General features: G+C 32.8%; 1 protein-coding gene across 1 annotated transcript in view; it reads left to right on the top strand.

Moving 5' to 3' along the window:
• The first annotated feature begins 1,429 nt into the window (after positions 1 to 1,429).
• The window catches only part of ATF7IP (activating transcription factor 7 interacting protein), a 147,369-nt gene continuing 127,680 nt past the window's right edge, over positions 1,430 to 21,118 (top strand). The window contains exon 1 of the mRNA XM_052001596.1: positions 1,430 to 1,602. The gene's annotated coding sequence lies outside the window, so the exon portion shown is untranslated. The remainder of the gene's footprint in view (positions 1,603 to 21,118) is intronic.

Here is a 21,118-nt window from a genome sequence, read left to right as displayed (position 1 = left end):
AGTCAAGTTCCTCTTCTGACACAGGCTGTGTGACAACAGGCAGGTCACTTAATTTCTCTGGTTCTGGGCTTCTATATTTGTAAAATGATGGATTTGGATTAGATCCATGTGTGGGTGTATGTGTGTGTGTACACATATGTGCATGCACACATGTATGAATGTGTCCTTTTCACAAATTTCACAGATTCACAAAGTAGCAGATTTGCATTATAACATGGATTAATTTACATGGGGGAAGGAGGGGGATTCCCTAACACTAATTAGAGATACAATTAGGAGAACCAAAATAAATGAGATCTCAAATTGCATTTAACAGTACATTTTTACAAATTAATATTTACTAGTTTATATAGCACAATTAAGATATTACAGAACAGTACAGCAAAAACCTATTCTAAATAATAATAATAATAAAAAAAAATGCAGTCCCCTAAGGAAACTGGGCTGAGATCTGGCAATTAAACAGCAGATTTTTAAAAGGTAGAAATTGCCAGTGACATTATTGCAAAATATATATCAATATTGCATTTACTGTATATATGAATAATATATGCTGTATACAAGTATACAAATTACCAATAATCTATACCAAGAATATATTTTATACATCATATGTACTGTATTTAGCAATGCAATGTATTCACCAATAATGCAGTATTATGTGCAGCATTAAATAGCATATTACACATTATTTATACACAATTTTATGCAATATATCCATAACATACAATAAAATATTCTACATACACTATATTATGTGCTATATTATTGATACATAATGACATGCAGTATGTTCAAATTACACAAAAATCACTTTTTAAGTGTCAGAATGGGGGAACTCGAACTCAGGCCTACTCTGTTTCCATTGCTGGCCCTCTTTCAGCCTGCAGAACAAGCCATGCAGTTTGGGGTGAGTCACAAGCCTCTGTTCTAAAGGGCACAGAGCAAAGATGGAGTTGAGGGTTTTCCCCACCCCCACCTTCTACTCCAGACTGCTTTCTCTGTAGAGGTTCAAAGTATACTTTGAAAAATGTAAAAGTAAATGATCAACAAATTAAGCCACTTCCGATGATATCTTTCCTGAAGATCTCAGGCTCAGCCTTCGACCTTAACTCCCCTTCCCTCCCTGCTTCGCTTTCTTCTCGGAGCCACTGCAAGGGCTAAGCTTAAGCGTCTCAGCCGACAGCTCGAAGCACAGGTCAATTATATAGCCCAACGGGCGGTTGGATTATTGACCAATAACCGTCAGATCTCTCCACAGGGTAGGAGGCGGGGCTAATTGCCTTCCTCATTCAAATAAAAAACCGGGAGATTTGCATGGCAAACCAACGGCCGATTTTCCCATTGGCTAGGAGCTTTAGAGGCGTGGCTAAGAGACTGAGGAACGAGCCCCTCCTCCTTTCATTTGCATAACGGCCCCCGCGCGTGCAGGGGAGAAGCGGGTTTGTTTTTGAATCTGCGGAGGCGGTGGCAGCGGCGGCGGCAGGCGGCGCAGAGAGGGGAGTGTGCGCGAGACTGAGGTGACGAGTTTGAGAGACGCCAGTGCGGGGCGGACTGCAGGAAGGAGCTTGGCCCTCCCTGCCGCATCTCCAGCCCCGAAAGGTATATATGGACCCTAGGGGCTGTTATAACCATAGTTTTCTTAAATTACTATTGTAGTTCGCAGGGCTTCCCGCATTATGGCGGTCGCTGATGGAGTGTTTGCGCCTGCGCGGTTGCGGAGCTGCGGGCGGCGCTGCATGGGAGCACGTGATCCTGCGGGGTCCGGCTGTAGCTGCAATTGTGCAGCTGCTAGGGCGGTGGCTGCGCAGGCGCAGTGTTCATTTCAAGAGCTAATGTGGGTGTTTTTTTTTTTTTAAACTGGACGCCATTAAGTTCTAGATTCCCCCCCCCCCCCCCTACCTTTCTAAGGCATTATCTTTATGTGTCTTGATGTTTTTGGAAAAATGAGAAACTATCTTGAGGTCATTCATTTTCAAGAGAATATTTTACTTTTGTTTAAGGCTCTATCCCCTAAGATTTTCCCTTTCTCTCCCCAGTACTTTAGAAATAATGAATCTTGGTTTGTAAAATATAGCACACATGGTTCTAGATTATAATTTAATTCTTGGATTATTACCGAATTTAAATTTCTTATAAAAATGTTTTAAATATTCAGTATAGGAGGACTTACTAGTATGAATTAAGGAAAATAGTTTTATGTAGCAAAAATGTTTTGAAAAAAAACTTGAACTGAGAATTTTGCAAATGTTTAACTGAGCCTGTAATTGTCATTTTCTGAATATGAAAGCATTCTTCCGAAAATGTAAAAGAGGAAAATATAATTTTAAGAAAATATTAACATTGTAAAAAAGAATTCATTTTGTTTTTCTGATTTTCCAGATTTGTATAATTTTAAGTGTCTGAAGTTTTCATTTTAGTCAATTTGGGTACCACTGAAATAGCATTTGATCATTTCTTTCTTTTAGTTATCTTGTATTTTATGTAACATTTTTACCAAGTTAATGCCAAAGGTTATTTTTATTTTGTCACCTTATATTTAAGTGTCAAAATTTTGTTTTCTTCTGATAAATAGGCATATTTGTTTTTATAAACTTTAAATCTAACACAAACACAAAATATGGAAGATTTGACAAGGTCTCTGAGAAGAAAGTATGGTGTGAACATAAATTAAATGCTAATAGAGCTGGAATATACCTTGCAGTTCTCTGGTCCTCCCTCCTCCTTTTGTTGAGGAAATTAAAGACCCAGGAAGGTTAAATGATTTACCCAGGGTCACACAGTTAAAGGCATAATTTGAATACAAGCCATAAACTCCAAGGTTTTTTTGTAGTGTAACTACTGGAGCTACATGCCAGTAAATTTTTAATAATTTTACATATAAATAACAAAACAAACATTGAGATAAATATTTGTAAAGGTAATGCTGATCATTTTAGATTAGACCATGCTATAATGTAGCTTATTTTAAATTATTTTACCAAATTTTGGAAAATTCTAATTTTAACTATTTTGAATAATTCTAAATTTTGTGAATGAATTTAAAATAAAACCATTCAGTTACTGTGCAGAGACCTAGATTTATATGAAGTTGGTACTAGATAATTTTAGTTATTTTGAATAATTCTAAATTTTGTAAACAAATAAAAAATAAAAACATCCAGTTACTGTGCAGAGACCTAGATTTAGTACCATGTACTAGAAAAGGAAGTGATATATCAAAACTGGCCTTAGTGGTGCCTAAAACAAACAGAAAAATAGAGGGAAAAGTAAACTGAAACAATTGAAACTTTCCTATTGTATATTTTAAATAAATGTCATATGAAATAAGTCAGAGGTGGAAGAATATGGGAATAGAACTTGTTTTATTAAAAATAATTCAATAAACATTTTAACTTCTGCTAGGACAATATTTGTAAAATAGCCTTTTTCTTTTTAATTCACCATTAAAATTGGTATTAAATCTTATCTCCTAGAATTTTGGAAAATCTTTTTATATGTGTTTTAGAATTATAAGTAATTGTGTTTTACATTTCTTTTAGTGGAGTTAGGAAAGACTTGGGTTCAGATCTGGCCTCTGGACACTTATAATAGTGTGATCTTACATGACAACCTTTCCAAGCCTGTTTCCTTTTCATATGAGGGTAACAATATTTGTATTTATTTATTTATTTTTAGTGTTATGAGAATCAAATGGGATAAGTAAATCTCTGTGTCAGTTATTAAATGATTTTTCTGGGAAGTGACTTTAAATGTAAATATTTTATGAGAGTTGAAAATATATTTGAAACAATGGCATATTCGGTTAATACTGATATTAATTGATTTTTAAATACACAGAATTATAAATTTAAAATCTAAGGAATATATATACTAAAAAAAATTTGATAGTGAAAATTCCTACGCAATTTTAATTTTTGTTTGAATAAGGAAAATAGTTTTATATAAATTTTAAAAATTAAGAGATCTTCCTTGCCAGTAAATATTTTGTCTCACTATTTAGTCAGTCCTGGCTTTTAAAATCCTTCATAACCTTCCACCTACCAATCTTTCCAGCCTTGTTATGCAGTACAACCTTTCTCACACTCTCTGCTCCAGCCAGACTGCCTTATTGTTCCTTACATGATTCACTCCATCTCTGTTCTCTGCCTTTTGTGCTGTCTTCCATGCCTGGAATGATCTTCCTCCTCAGCTCTTTCCTCAGAATCCTTTTTATGTCTTTCATGAGTCAGCTCAAGCATTTTACAGGAAGTCTTTCCTATTCTCCCCTACTGTTCCTTCCTTCCCTAAACTACTTGTCTTTTATCTGTATATACTTACATACTTACAGTCACCTCTCTTGTCAGTCTTTTCCCTCCTCCCCTCCCCCTTAGGTTCTTGTTGATTTTTTTTGTCTTTGTAGTAGAGCAAAAACTGTATGTGAAAAGGAGAAGCAGTAAGGAAAAGTAGAGTGAAACCATATTATGGAAGGATTTGAATACTAGGAATTTGGAATTTATAAATTTAAGTGGCATTTAGTGTATGTAGTTTCTATGCTTAGTGAATACATGTAAATTGCTGTCTTTTTTTTTTTTTTTTTTTTAAATTGCTGTCCTTTCAGTAGGATGGGATGTTCTTTTTCTTAATGCTTAGGTTGCCTAAATGGAATTTTATTTTAATTACAGAGTTCATAAAACAGCCCTTTGTAGTGCAAAGTACACAAGTTTATGAGTCAGATTTTTTAAAACAACTCTGCTTGGATTTGGTATGGCCTTATACAAGTCACTTCCTTAGTTTTGAAATACAGTAATTTTGTTTTTATCTCTAAATTTTAATGTGTGTCATTCTTTGTAACATTTGATTCTTTTAATCATATCCTTTCCTCTGATCCACTATCCTCTTCGTCTTCAAAAATAACACTGCTTTTCTTTCTCCTTCTAACCCTCTGAGGATTATTTTGCTGATTATCATTCTTGCCCTGATCCCAACTGTAGGTATTACCTCAAGGCTTTTCCAGGACTGCTTTATTTTCTCCCCCTGCACTATAGCAAGGAAAGGAGTGTTGTATAAGACGATGGGAAAAATAGAAAGAGGCTGAATTGTGAAAGTTTTAAATAGATATTAAAGAGAGGAACTTATATTTGATCTTGGAGATAATAGAGATCCTTAGAAATCTGGGTAGAGGTGGAGGAAGTAACATAGCAATTGTGGAAATCAACATTTGTTAGCAGTGGGGAAAGACTTAAGGCAGGATGACCCAAAAGGAGATACTGCAATAGTTTGGGACAGTAGTAATGAATACCTGCAAAGGTGGCTATTATATTAATGGAGAGACTGGGGCATATGCAGAGGATTTTGTGGAGATTAAAAACAGCAGAATTTGGCACGTATTGAGTATATATAGAGTAAGATTAAAGAATTGAAAATGATGATGATTCTGAGTATCTAGAGGAATGGTAAAATCTTCATCACTAATAAGATTTTGAGGGAAAGATTGAATTTTGTTTTGAATGTAGAGTTTATCATTTCCACAAGACTGGAAACCAGTTTGAAATGGTTAGGAGTCAGTAAGGAAGGAAATAAACGTTTGGGGTTTGTCTATATATATTTGATTGATAACTTTAATCAGCTCCTAAAGTTCAACTATCAGATCATTAAGCATTTAAAGGCTTACTATGTGTCTGACACCAGCTTAGGACAGAGCCTTTGGAACAGAGCCACAGTTAATGGGTATGATGATGATCCAGTAAGAACTCTGAAGAGAGATCAAACAGTTAAGAGGGAAAACTAATAATAATGTCATGAAAATCCAGAGAGAATAAAGTATTCAGAATGCCAGAAAGGAAGATCTGAGCACAAGTTATGCTTCTGAGAACAATATGGTTATATTAACCTGGGAAACTTTTACTAACATTTTCAGTGGTCTAAACAGAATATCTTTTAAAAATATATTTATTTATTTATTGTAGCTTTTTATTGACAAAACATATGCATGGGTAATTTTTCAACATTGATCCTTGCAAAAACTTCTGTTCCAGCTTTTCCCCTCCTTCCCTCCACCCCCTCCCCTAGATGGCAAGTAGCCATACATGTTAAATATGTTAAAGTATATGTTAAAAACAACATGTGCATACATATTTATATAGTTGTCTATATCGAATTTAGAAAGAAGGGAAAAATAACCTGGGAATAAAAACAAAAATGCAAGCAAACAATAACAGGAAGAGTGTAAGTACTATGTTGTGGTCCACACTCATTTCCCAGTGTTTTTCCGCTGAGTGTAGCTGGTTCTGTTCATTACTGATCCATTGAAACTGATTTGGATCCTCTCATTGTTGAAAATAACCACTTTCATCAGAATTGATCCTCATATAATAATGTTGTTGAATTGTATAATGATCTCCTGGTTCTTCTCATTTCACTTAGCATCAGTTCATGTAAATCTCTCCAGGCCTTTCTGAAATCATCCTGCTGGTCATTTCTTACAGAACAGTAATATTACATAACATTCATATACCACAATTTATTCAGACATTCTCCAATTGATGGGCATCCTTTCAATTTTCCAGTTTCTAGCCACTACAAAAAGGGCTGCCACAAACATTTTTGAGCATACAGGTCTCTCCTTTTAATATCTCTTTGGGATATAAAGCCATTAGTAACACTGTTGGATCAAAGGGTATGCACAGTTTGATAACTTTTTGAGTATAGTTCCAAATTGCTCTCTAGAATGGCTGGATCCATTCACAACTCCACCACAACTCAATTCACAACAATGTCCCAGTTTCCCCACATACCCTCCAGCATTCATCATTACCTTTTCCTGTTATTTAAGCCAATCTGTCAGGTGTGTTGTGGTATCTCAGAGTTGTCTTAATTTGCATTTCTCTGATCAATAATGATTTGGAACACCTTTTCATATGGGTAGAAAGAGTTTTAATTTCTTCATCTGAAAATTTTTCATATCCTTGACCATTTATCATTTGGAAAATGGCTTGATTTCTTATAAATTTGAGTCAATTCTCTATATATTTTGGAAATGAGGCCTTTATCAGAATTGTAAAGATTTTTCCCAATTTATTTGCTTCCCTTCTAATTTTGTCTGCATTAGTTTTGTTTGTACAAAAGCTTTTTAACTGGATATGATCAACATTTTCTATTTTGTGATCAGTAATGATTTCTAGTTCTTCTTTGGTCACAAATTCATTCCTCCTCCACAGGTCTGAGAGGTAAACTATCCTATGTTTTTCTAATTTATTTATAATCTCATTCTTTGTGCCTAGATCATGAAGCCATTTTGAATTTATCTTCGTGTATGGTGTTAAGTGTAGGTCAATGCCTAGTTTCTGCCATACTAATTTCCAATTTTCCCAGCAGTTTTTGTCAAATAGTGTATTTTTATTCCAAAAGTTGGGGTCTTTGGATTTGTCATACACTAGATTGCTGTAGTTATTGACTATTTTTAGACAGAACATCTTAAACTTGGTATGTCAAAACAACTCATTATCTTTCCCCTAGAGGGCAGGACCATCTTCTAACCTCTTAGGCTTTTGGCCTAGAAGTTATCTTCAATTCCTCATTATTTCTCTCACTAAAAAACAGCTCCCTCTCTCATGTGCAACCAAATGCTAAAAACCTGTTGATTTCATCTTTGCAACATCTCTTTAGTACTGTTCCCTTGACACTTTGATCACTCCAGTGCAGGCCCTACGCATTGTACTGCTGGATTATTGCAGCCTGCTTCACTTTTCTCCCCAATGCACATATGATCATGTTACTCCTTTACTCAAAGTCCAGTGGCCCTCTATTGTCTCCAGTAATACAAAATGCTTTGTTTGGCATTCAGAGACTCATAATCTAGCCTCCTTTTATCTTTCCAATGATGCTGGTCTCCTGGCTGTTTCACAAAAAAGGTGTCTCATCTCTGAGTACTAGGATTTTCTTTCTCTGGCTATTCTTGGAACATTCTCTCTTTTCTAGTTCCACTTTCATTACTGGCTTTCCTCACTTCCTTTATGTCTCTTCTAAAATTCTTTCTTTTACTTGAAGCCTTCCCCAAACCCTCTCTGTTAATGATTTCTTTCGGGTTTGTCTTTTATATACCTTGTTTTGTTTATGTTTGTAAGTGCTTTGAGGACATGGTTTGTATTTTGACTCTAGCTCTTCGCTTCTCGAATAATTTGGAGTTTAGTGCTTAATTCAGAGTATAAGATGTAAAGAAGTAACTTGAGGTGTACTATATGATCTCTTCTAAAAGTTTGTGCCTCATAATGAAATCACTGATCTGAGCCAAAATAAAAATGCTGATTTGTCTGTTTTTAAAAGAATGAAGAGTAGCTAGTATTGGTGACCAGAAAAATATGTAGTTATATGGTACTCTGATTTGAAGTATATGATTTTATGCCTTTGGGCATGTCTAAATTATGTACTCTGTATAGTTTCTCATAAAATTGTATTTTAATTTAAAATCTAAAGTATGCCATGATTTGGCATGGGTAAGACATGTATTTTGGGAAATTGGTCTAAGTTAGTTTAATGAGATGATTCTTAGCAAAGTGGATGTCTCCCTCCATTGGTGCTTTCTCATCTTGTATGCATAAAGTTTTCATTCTATAAATCTCTCATAAGTCCACCCAACATGCTGAGTAGTTCTTCCTCTATTTGAAATTGCATATATATCAATGCAGCCATTATCTTTTGGATATATGAACTATATGCTTATTTATTTTCAGTTCTTAAGTCATATTCATGGTACTATCCTGTTCTCTCTGTCTGTACTTGCCTCTGAAATTCATAACCTTTTTCCAGCATTTCCCTAATAATAACTTTTATGTTGCATCTCTTGCATAATTCTTTAATAATAACAATATGCTGTCACTCACTTGGGCCCCTAATGTATCATTTTATTGCCTTTTGGGTGACCTGCAACTTTGATTCTTTAGAGAAGTGGTGCTATCTGTTTTGTAGTCATAACGCTAAAGAATATTAGTGTTTGAAAGGTGCCTCTAACAACAATAAAGGGTTGGTTAAAAAAATAGTCCTGGCCATGCAGTTCTGTATTTTAAAAAGTGTAAAATATATATTCACATTGCACATACTTTTATGTCATAGCCAGGCAGAAAAATGATTGCTGCATATCTGGTGCTCAGTAGCTTTTGAATCAATTTCCTGTCAGCTTCATTGACTTTTTGACAGTGTAAAGTCCAGCTTCTTCCTGATAGTCATAGAGATCAATGAGTGCCATTCCCTTCCAAATTTCCCTCATTCATTTAACTCCTGATTAGCCATGATGGTTTGGATTTTCAATAAAACTTTTTGAATGACTTGTCATTCAGAAAATATTGATTGAGCATTTCCTCTTTGCAAAGCCATTGCCAGATATTGTGGGGGATACAAAGAAGGCAAGTTTCTGCCTGCCAGAGTAGATAAGCATAAATTCCTGAAATATTGGAAGAAGAAGAAGCCTTAGGCTAAGATCTTCGACTCTGACCCCATTTTTACAGACAAGGAAACTGATCTAGATTTAACAAGCAGTGTGTTTTGAGCCTACCTCTTTCTGACCCAGAAGTTTTTGTGTGCATGTATTGAGGAGGGGTCTTTCTCTCTCTCTCTCTCTCAGCGTTATGAGAAGCCTATTGTATGCCAGGTGCTGAAGTAGGTATTGGTGATATGGAGAGAAAAAAAATGAAAATATTTGTTCTCTGGAAGCTTCTATTCTTCTGAAGGGAACATGTTTATGTCAAACAGATACAAATGAATTCAAGGCACTTAGCAAAAGAAAAGCGCTAGCACCTACCAGAACAAGGATCAAGAAAGGCCTTTTGAGGGGCAGCTAATTGGTGCAGTGGATAGAGCACCAGCCCTGAAATCAGAAGGGCCTGAGCTCGTCTGGCCTCAGACACTTAACACTTCCTAGCTGTGTAACCCTAGGCAAATCACTTTCACTCCAATTGCCTCAGCAAAAAAAAAAAAGAAAAAAAAAAAGAAAGAAAGAAAGAAAAAAAAAAAGCCTTGTTAGTATTTAAACTGTTTTTAAGGAAGGGACAATTCTGTGAAGTCTGGAAGTACATGGAAGATGTAAATGAAATGCCAATGTGAGACACAAAGAACATCAATTTGGCCTAATCTAAGAGTGTGGGAAGAGTAGTAATATTCTTATACGGCTAAAGAGAGAAGTTGGAGACAATTTTTGTTTTTGTGTATTTTGAACGACTTAATAGCTAAAGGACAGAACTCTAGTTTGGAAGTTTATATTTTATTCCACTAGTTTCTATATCTGGATTGATTTGGATTATATTGTTTATTTTAAAAATTGAAAGTAATGTTACTATTTTCACCTTAGGCAAATAAGCAATAAATGAACTAATGATCTTAATTTTTGTTTTTAAAATTTTTTTATTCATATATTATCCACATTTCCCATTGGAACTGGGAGAGATAACTTTTTAAGTTTTTGGTGTGAGCATTTATACTTAAGAATTTGCAAGAGTACAAATGAAGAGCGGGATTATAATTTTATTTGATTACATTGTTTTATTGATTGTCTAAACTTAAAGAATGATAGAAAAATGCTAATAATACAGATTAAACTTAAAAATATGTGGAACTTGAAGCCATCTAAACATTTGTCAGCATATCTCGCCTATCCCCTTCCAGAGAACTACCCCTTGTAATAAATTATTAAGAAAAGGATAAAAAGTTCTGTAAAACTTATATCAAAAAACATCTCCCATTCAAAATGTAGTCACTATAGTTTTGAAACATAGTTTTGATTGATTAGGTATTATTCTTTACATTAACATTATTATATTATTCTCTGCTTGTCTGTATTCATCATTAATAATTTAATAATTTCTTCTAGCATAATAATAGTTTTATATCACAAATTGTTTAACCGTCTTCCAGTCAATGGTCATTGATTTCCCTCTCCCCCCAGTTTTTTGCCACTACAAAAAATGCTTCTTTAAATATTTTTTTGTAGGTGGTTTTTTGTCATTAACTTCCTTTGGGTTTACACTTACAGGGCAAATTTTAGTCAACAGCTTTAGATATTTTAGTCCCTTTGCACAATTCCAAATTCTTATCCCAGAGTAGAGTAATTGGACCAGTTCATAGCTCAGCTAACAATGTATGAGTGTGCCGTTCTTTTCATAATTCTTTCAATACTGACTTTTCTCATTTTTTGAAGTCTTTGCCAAGTAGTTGGATGTGAAATGAAACCTCAGAGTTGTTAAGATTTGTATTCTCTAATTTTAGCATCTTGGAAATATGTTCACATGGTTGTTAAATAATTTGTAATTCTTTTGAGAATTGTCTATTTATATCTTTTGCCCACTTAACTATTCGGGAATAGCATTTTATTTTATATATTTCTTTTTGATATCTTTGTATCTTAGGTACCATTGGTCTTAATTTCTAAAGCAATTAGTAGATTTTCTTAATACATACAGTCATCCATATTTTCCTGACTGAAAGATTCCTGATAATAATAGAACTATGTACATAAAATAATAAAACTATTTATCTATTAAATTTTCTGCTAGACAGAATATCATAAGCATATAATAAACATTTAATAATTGAGTTGAATCAAATATGAGTAAATTTAGAAGGTTAAAATACTTTTGTCATGGTTTTATTTTCGTGATTATTTTCTTATTGCTATGTAGCCTAGAGGTTTTATCCTAGTGCTTTTTAATCATCTGAGACAGACTTAGAGATAAAAGATGGTTATAGGCTTTATTCAAACCTTTGCTAGAAAGAAGGAAAAAGAAAGTTGTTACAAGAAACTTTTTATTTGGGGGGGGAGGGAGAGAAGGAAGAACTGAAGGAATTGGAACAAAGGAAGCTGGGAATAGTGAGCCACTTATTCTGGTTTAGGAACACAAAACTGATTTTTTAAGATGCCTTTTTGGAAATGATTTAGGCAGGGAGTGGCCTTTTAAATTTGATTTCACCTATATGTGTTATCTCATCAGATTAAGGAAATTTGTAAATATCTATCTTCTTGTTAACCAGTTTTGGGTTTGACAGAGTTCAAAGAGAAATTGTCCCAGGATGTGTTATTTTGCTATTATTCTTTCTTGTGTAATATTCTGCTATTTTGCTGGTAGACAAAATGGTAGCTTGACAGCATTTTGAAATTAAAGTATTAATCTCATTGAAAACATCTTAAACTAATTGAAAGCATCTTAAAGACAGTCCTTAGAGCAGACTGGATGAAAGAGAGGTGCTGTGTACTTCATATTATTTGCACATAGTTTTGACTTTTGCTAAGTCTGTTTTGAAACCTTTCATTTCACTTAGTTTGGTAATATTTATTTAAAATTTGTTCATAATGTTCCAGTTCCAATATAGTTTGTTGAATTATTATCATCCTTTTTACAATGCATCTTATCTTTACATTTGAGCATGGGGATTGTCTCATCATAATACAAAATAAGCAAATTCACAACAAAAAAACTTTTTAAAGAAAATCCAGAATGATGTGAGCTCTTCTAACCAATATGCTATTGTTTCTCATTTTTTCTTACTTTATTTCAATATTTGACCTAGACTTAATCATCACAGGTTGATACGGCTTCGCCTACTTCTATCTTCCTTGTGGGAGAAGAAGTAGAAGAACTAATTTAATGTTTGTTTGTTTATAAGAATTTTGGTTGATAGACTGAGGGCTGGATAAAAACCAGTTAAATCAATTCCCACTAAGTTGAAATTTGCTTTCTTGGTAAGAATAAACAGAAGATGCATTTGGACAACTAGAAAATTTTTAGTAAATCTCAACAAAGGAATTAAATAAACAAAAGGAAATATAAAAGTTATCAAAGCAAGGTAGGTAAATAATTTATTGTTGAGTAGTATGAAAGTAGAATAAATTATAATTCTCGATAGTTTAGATAATTAATTGAAAGGTACTTTTAGGTGCTATGTTGTTACGTCTAAAGTCTTAGAAGACTTAAAGGTACTGTTGTAGTTTTATAATGGGCTGTTTGAAAATCTGGTTTTCAGTTTTGTTGCTTAACACTTAATTAGCTCTTGGCAAACAATCAAGCCAGTTAATTTATGTTTATGGAGATCTTTCAACCATACTAAGTTTCTACCTTCTTTATTCCTAGACAAAAAAAAGTTTTCTTGAACAAATATATGTTGTAATTAATTTTTGATACGGACTTCAAAAATTATTACCCTAATCCTTGTAAACTAACAAATACACGTAAGGAATGATATTGGTACTAGAATATAATTTGAGAAAAAAGTTGCATTTAGAAATCTAAAATAAATGGTTAGAGAACATCATGGGGCAAAATAGATTTTTCCATAAAGGAATGAGTGAGCTAGAACCACTTTGGGCCTCTAAGTAATGGTAATTTATCATAAACCAAGCACATTGCTTACTATATTGAGCTTTAATAATGAATAGAATTGTGTCCAAATATGGCACTGAAGTTCCCCACTTGTGGGGAATACCTATAAGTAACTTGTTAAGGTCCAAAAAAATTTCATGTTTTATGATTATATATATTGATTTATAAAATAAATGATGATCAAAAGCTTTTGTTAACTAATCAGTTGAGATAACACATAAAGCTCTTTCTAAACTTTGTTATATAAATTATGATTTTAATTTCTATTTTATTAATTACACCAGCAGCTATATACTTCTGAAAAACCATAAACATGTTTATTATATTCAATTAATTCATATTTAATTGAAGTTTGAAGGATCAAAATCACAATGATTGACATATACTTGGATTCAGGAATTCCTTGTGATAATTAATGGCTGATGGGAACTGATATATAGCTAGCTATTCTAGCTTGTTTTTAGGAGTTTCTCATTTGCCTTATTCCAATTTTTCTTATTCAATTTTTAAGATGAAAATATTTCAGTATTTACAATAACTAAAATTAGTACTACTTTTGCCTCTTTTTGTATCCCTAGTGCTTTACATAGTGTCTGGGGACATGGTAAACACTTAATAAATGTTTATTGATTGATATTGATTACTGCTTTATCTAGCAGTACTCTTTGAACAATTGTGAACGATTACAGATCTTTCTGACCAATTTTTTTTTTTTAAGAACAATTTAAGAATTGTTTAAGAAACAATTTTCGAATGTTTTTACCAAAGGAAAGATATTTAATTTTCTGGTTATATTTAATATGCTTAAATCTGTAAAGCCATTATTGTTAATTGAGGAAGAACCTTCTGAGTAAGATTTTTAAGTCCTATTAAATGTTTTTAAATGTTAAAATTTTAAAACCAAATAGTTAATGAAATTAATAAATTATAAGCTTGGTAATGGAATAAACTATTAGGAGACAAACTAGAATGGTTACTGGAAAATATGGATCCAGTAAAGATGGATATTATCCAAATTATGTGAATTTCCTTAGCGGAATTAAAAATGTATGAAGTGCCTAAATTGTAGCCTGCTAAATATTTTTATAGAATTGATGTGATGCCTCAAGCTTACTAAATGTGGTAGTGATTTGGTTAATTTGGGAGATGACATTGTTGATATCAGTGCTATTTCTCATTGTCATTGTATATCATAAATTGTCAGAAGTGAAGTGAACAGAATCTCAGAGTTTATATAACCAGCTCCTTTCTGAAGCATAAGACCATCTTCCAGTGTACTTTCTGGTCTCAACTTCCAAGACTTCTGATGAGGAGGCACTAATTGATGATGAAATCCATTCTATTTTTTGAACAGAGCATATAGTTAAATCTTCCTTAGACTGAGTCAAAATCTTATACTTCAACTTCTTTTGATCTTGTTCTTGCCATATAGTTCCAAATAGAATAATTCTTATCCCTCTTGGATTTAACCCTAAATTTATTTTTAGTTTAGGCAATTGTAAATCTCTTCCCCCTCCCATCTACTCTGATTTTTCCCTTAAGGCTAAATAAACAATCCTAGTTCCTTGACCCAGGACTAGTTCTAGTAGATATGTATTGTAAAAGGAATTCTTGTTCAGGTATGGGTTGGAATAAATTACCTTTAAGATTCCTTCAACCCTTAAGAATGTATAGTTCGGATCATTGTGCCTTAGGCAAGGTTTGAAAATAGCATCCCTAGTATGAACCAAAAGTCTGTATCACGACATACTGTATCACAAATTAATACCAGTCAGGTATTTAAACCTCAGCAACACAGCAGATTTTCCTAACATTTTAAAAAAATGTGCATTTATTACAAAGTAATATTATACCTCCACTCCACAAAGCACACACTTTATGCTGTGTTTGTGTACTTTACCTATACCTGATTTATAACTCTGGATTTATTGCCCTGGTAAGCCATCTTGAGCTTGAAGAACTCTTGTATCGGACAATTTACTACCTCCTGGAGTAGCTCATTACATTTTTAGATGGCTCTTAATTGTTGTGAAATTTTTGTTGTGACAAATCAAAATAGCCTCTCTGAATCTTTGGTCCATTGTTCCTAGTTGTGATCCCACAGTGAAAGTCAGCAGCCCCTGGTGCTTTGCTATCCCAAATGCAGATGCTTCAGTGAGGTCAGTTGTTTCACCAGTCATCATGGCGTTCCCTCAACCAAGAAGTCTAATAAGCAGTAAGGGTCAGATTTTAGATTGTTGAAGCATAGAAAAAAAAGAGAGATTGATGCTGAAACTGGGCTGTTTGAACCTGACAAACCCTACCCATTCTTGCATTGTGTTACAGGTTAAATATAGTAGTAGTGAAAACAAGATAATGCCATGGCAAGAAGAAGAGAACTAATTTATTGTAAAAGTATGAAAGGAAAGATAGCAATGGGAAAATCCTAGACGATCTCCTTCAAATCAAACAGTTGTCAGACAAGGGTGAAGGAGCTTATAAGACAAATGCTTCCCCTTTTCCCCCAATTCCTTTTACTCTCTCTCCCCATTTAAAAATATCAATGAATCAATTAGTCTATCAGCAAACCTTTATGAAATGCTTATGTGTCAGGCACTGTGTTATATCCTGAAAATACAATAGAAAAAAGAAGTGAAGAAAGTAACCTTTAATACGGGATCTTAGGCTGCTCTGCTGAAAAGAAAGCAAGTAGCCTTGCTTTTCCAATTCACATTGGAAAAATATTTGTTGGGGAAGAGTGAGCTATGTTAAAATTTCTGGTAATTTATGATATTGTGGATAAAATATTCTGAAAAGATCTACTAAATAGATTTCTTGTTAGCAGGCCTGTCACCACCATATCATGAACATAATTTACTCTAAAACTTTAAAGAATATATATAAAACTGTAAAATAATATAGCCTCTTGATCTCTTAGAAGAAAGCCTTTTTTATTCATAGCATGTATTGGATTTATAATCATATCTTAGCTTTACCTCTCATCAGTTATCTTTAGAATAAAGCAAACTGGGGAAAGCTCTCCCTCAACCTCCTTACCCCTCCCTCTTCCCCCCAATAGATGGATAGTAAATATCACAAGAAAGTGTTTGGTAGGTAGGGAAGGGATCCTAGGATTTTAGAGCAAGAAAGGACTTCAGAGGGAGGTCTCTCTCTCTCTCTCTCTCTCTATTTATTGATATAGTCCATTTTACATAACAATATATTGCCACCCATCCTTGTGTTTCCCAAAATGTCTCTTAAAATGTGTTATCTATATGTTGTTTCTTTATGTCTCTTAAATGGATTCACCTAAGATAGTGGGACATAAAAGGTTTAAGACATGGGCTACTCTCTTACCTTTGCTTCCAAAGGAAAATGGTGACTGATTGTTCATCCTTCTATCTAGGGATACGTTTACTTCTTTATGTCTTTCTCCATTTTAGGGAGAAAGAATTACAGATACCTCAAGAACAACTTTTATGCAATAAGTGTTTTATAAAGAAAAGCTTTTTTTTTCAACTAAGTAGTTAAAATAAGCTTCATTAATTTTGTTAGTTTTAAGCATATTTTTACTTCTCTGACTACTCAAAATAATTTGTGAATTTCACAATTTGTCTTTATATTCTACAAAATATGGATGTTTTGTTGCTTGGGTTATATAAAATTTCCAAGCATTTTATTGTTTTCCTAAAAACAATGAATTTTGGTTTTTATAGCTTTAAAACAACAACACCATTTGAAAGCTAAAATTTTGAGATTGGCAATATTATGAAAATATATGAAAAATGAAATAGCTGTGAGCAATGTTTTGTTGTTTTTTGTTTTTTTTTTCTGGACTGAAATGTAGATTTTTCTTTGAAAAGTATTCCCTAATATTTACCTACTCTGTGTGATTTGGCTCTTTCTCTGTAACTGTTAATATATGACATGGAGTTAAGCTATCTGGGATCTGGAAGTATCTGAAGTCTGTATTGCATATCCTGATTCACAGGCGTTACATTACAAAACTGGCTTCCTGCCTTCTGTGTTTTATTGTTATGTTCTCAGAAGCTGCATTGTTTGTTGCAGTTTATGCATTAGCTGTTGTCTCAATGCTTATTCAGTTTCCTGCAGGCTGACAAAGTGGGAGGTGCTTTGTTTGATACATTGCTGATTTTTCACTGTGAGCTTGTTCTGGAGTGCACATTGCAGCCATCTTAATTACATTTCAGTGCAACTGAGACAGTGCAGTGTCTCAAAATGGCTGCTTGAATGTTCTCTGTAGCAGTTTAGCTTGAATATATGCTAATAAGCAAATCTTTTGTAGTCACATGCATCGGGACTAGAGGTAAGAAGCCATTTACAATATTCTTGTTTGGAAAATTAATTCTTACCAACATATTTGAATTTTGTTTAATTTATGGAACCAAAATTTTATAAAAGAATAGGTTCTCTTGATAAGTTAGCATTAATAATTACTCATAGAGCCTTATTGCTTATAAAAATCTCATATAAATTAATGAGGTCAAAGGTTAAATTCTTTAAAAATTCTCAGACCAAAAATAAATTTTCATTATCTTAAATTGTTTCACTCAGACACACTAACAGTGCTTTTCTGCTCTTGATTGAGTAAGTTAATATTTAATTTGTGCTAAAACTTATTGTATGTCAATTATTTTTTAAATCTTTTAACAAATTGAATCATTTGAGTTGTTTTTTTCCTAAAGTGTTTTAAGCCAAGCTGACTTTCTAAAGGTTTTATTATAGAAACATAAGACTATAAGTCTTAGATTTTGAAGAACAGTAAAAAGGTTTCTCTGTCTTTGGAAAAAAGTCATTGTTTTTAGTGATTTAAAGGTCTATGCTTAAATGTTAGTCTATGAGAAGTATACTCCTTAGTTATAGACTGTTCATTTTCTATCTTGTATTCCATTCCTTCTCCCATTGTGATTCTCTTACTCCTGCCACCTCTAAAAATAAATTTTTTATTCTAGTTTTAAAATTTAGTTGACATTTAGATCATGACCTTGAATTTAAAAGTTACTCACATTTTCTTGGGCCCTAGTAACTGTTTTATTTTTCTACTGTGTGTGTGTGTGTGTGTGTGTTTTGTGTGTCTGGCTTTGGAATTTAGAAAATAAAAACATTTTAAAACTTGGAAAGATTTTGGAAGGACATGGAATAAATAATGGATACATGATATTCACAAATAAGAATAAGCCCTTTTGACATTTAAGAATCTTTTTTTTCTCCGTTAATTATCGTCTCATTATTTGGGATTGAATAAACGTCTTAATCTTCCATTTTAATTAGCTTTATATATTTCATTGAATTATGAAGTTAAAAATAGAATGGACTTTAAAAAGATTATTTAATACAACCTCCTCCTTTTACAAATGCAGCTGAGGCCTAGAGCTCATATAAGTAGTAAGTAGATATATAAGTAGCTGAGATTCGAACCCATGGCCTTTTATCCCCTAATCTTTCCACTTCCTTGACTGTATATAAAAACCTTATTAAAATAGGTCTAGAATCAGACATGTGGCATATGTGGTATTTAAGTTAAAATTTGAAATGTTTCTTTTGGATTTTGAGGAATCTCTTTTACTCCTTAATGATGGGACTCAGTTGAAATCATTAGTATTTTCAAATTATAGGCTTAAGTAATTGAAGCTATTATTATATAAACTTTGAATTAAAATTTTAATTTGCCTTAAATTGACTTTTTCTATAGATATTAATTTTCCTAGATCTTTATATATGCATTATTTAAAAGAAATAATTGAAATAAAAATATTATTTTGCTTTTTTGAATATTTATATGATCAATTTTACTGTAATATAACACAGTAATTCCAGTTGTTTTCTGGACAGCTGAAAATTATTACTTTATCATGGAGTCAGAAATTTTAGAATTTGAAGGGACTTTAGTAGCCATGTAGTTCCATCTATTATCTAACCTCTCGGGTTCTACTATTTCAATAAATGCAAAATTTTGTCTCATGTCCCTGTCTTTCAATATTCTGTTATTTAAGGAGTTTATGACATATTGAAACATTTATAAGATTGTAGCAACCATATGCAGTTAATCACCAGTATTTTTATCTTAACCCTCTGATGAAAATCTATAAAGTATTAAATATTTTCCTGCTTTTCAGGGGAGTATTAGTTGAAGCCCTTATAGGCAACTGTAGAACTAGACATAATTTAACCTTCTGGGGGGATTAGCTCAAGGTCACTTGTGATTATTTATACTGTGTTGTAAATGGTATGGGACATTGAATTGAATTTGTACTAATTCCAAAAAATTGTACAAACTTTGGTTTCTCTAATAAAATAGGTAACACGGTATAATTTGTATTGAATGATGTGTGTTGAACTTGAAATCAGTCAGGCTTGAGTTCAGGTTCTTCCTTTAAAACTTGTAGGACTCTGAATATTAGTTTCATCATCTCTAATATCTGTAGTACTTATTTTACATATTGTTTCAAGGACCAAATATGATAATTTATGTAAAAGGCTTTGTAAATTATGAAGTATCATATCACTTGTGATAATACTTATTCTAAAGTTCTGTTGTAATGAATTAGAATCATGTAGTACAGGGAAAGTAAAAAAAAAAATCCCAGTTGACAGAATAATAAAGAAAAGCATTACAACTATAATTCAAAGAAGGCCTAAGATGACTTGCAATTTATAATCCAAAGTGCCCTGAATTGTTTTTATTACTATTTCAAAACGAATTCTGAACTCATTCTAATTAGTTTTTTTCCATGACAAACATAACCCTAGTTTAAAACAAAAAATTTGTTTGCTTTATTGGCCTGTGCATGTAGTACACTTAGGAGCTCTCTAACGAGTAATGGAAATTCTTTCCTGTGGGTCAAACAAGTGAACCTTATATCATTTGGTCACTTTGGTGATATTTGTACAATCTGTTGGTCTGATTTACTGATTTTTTTTTTTTTTTGTGGGGGAAGGGCAGTTATCCTAACCTTTTTTCTTTCAGATTACATTTTGGATCAGTCCTTCTTATCTGATTTGTTTAGCCTATAACTACCACATAAATGTATATTACCTGGAATATGCAAAACTGAGTAATCTTTTGGCTCCCTAAAATCTTGTCCAGTTAAAATTATTTTGTCAAGTCACTTGAGTTAAAGTATAATAAAAAGACAACAATAAATGACAAAATGAATGGAAATTATATTGCTGTGAGAGATGTAGGATCACATGTTTAGGATTACAGTAAAAGACAGACAGGGTTTGATTTGAAACCTAACAGTATAATGGAAAGAAGACTGAACTTTGAATCGGAATATCTGAATTTTAGTTTTGCATCTGCTACTAATTGTGTGATACTGGATAAATTCCTTAACATTCAGACTGATTTCTTCTCTAAAATGAGGGGCTTGAATTATAAAATTACAGAATGAGAAGGTTTGGACAGAGATCAAGTTCAATGCATCATTTTTCATTACATTATCCCATTTACATAATTTCTGTTAAGCATTTAATCTTTACTTGAATAAATGCAGTAGTTTACCATGTACTAAGCACATAGTAAGTAAAATAAAAGGGAAATGATATATATTGGGGAGTGATGACCAATGAGAGGTATTTTGGTCTGGAATGTACAGGGATGTAAATAGAACTATAGAGGAGTGTGTTGATACACTTTGCTGTAGCATTGACAATATTGATTTGATATGATTTCTGAATTAGAAAAGTGGAAGAGAAGAGATGTTTTTAAGAACTTTAGTGAAGAAAGTAGAAATATTATAGAGTGGGATAGGGAAGAAAAAATGTAGGACCAT

Source organism: Antechinus flavipes, chromosome 5 (assembly GCF_016432865.1).
Source record: "Antechinus flavipes isolate AdamAnt ecotype Samford, QLD, Australia chromosome 5, AdamAnt_v2, whole genome shotgun sequence".
NCBI lineage: Eukaryota > Metazoa > Chordata > Mammalia > Dasyuromorphia > Dasyuridae > Antechinus > Antechinus flavipes.
Note: the sequence above shows the minus strand (reverse complement) of the source record. Positions and strands in the feature narration are given on the sequence as shown.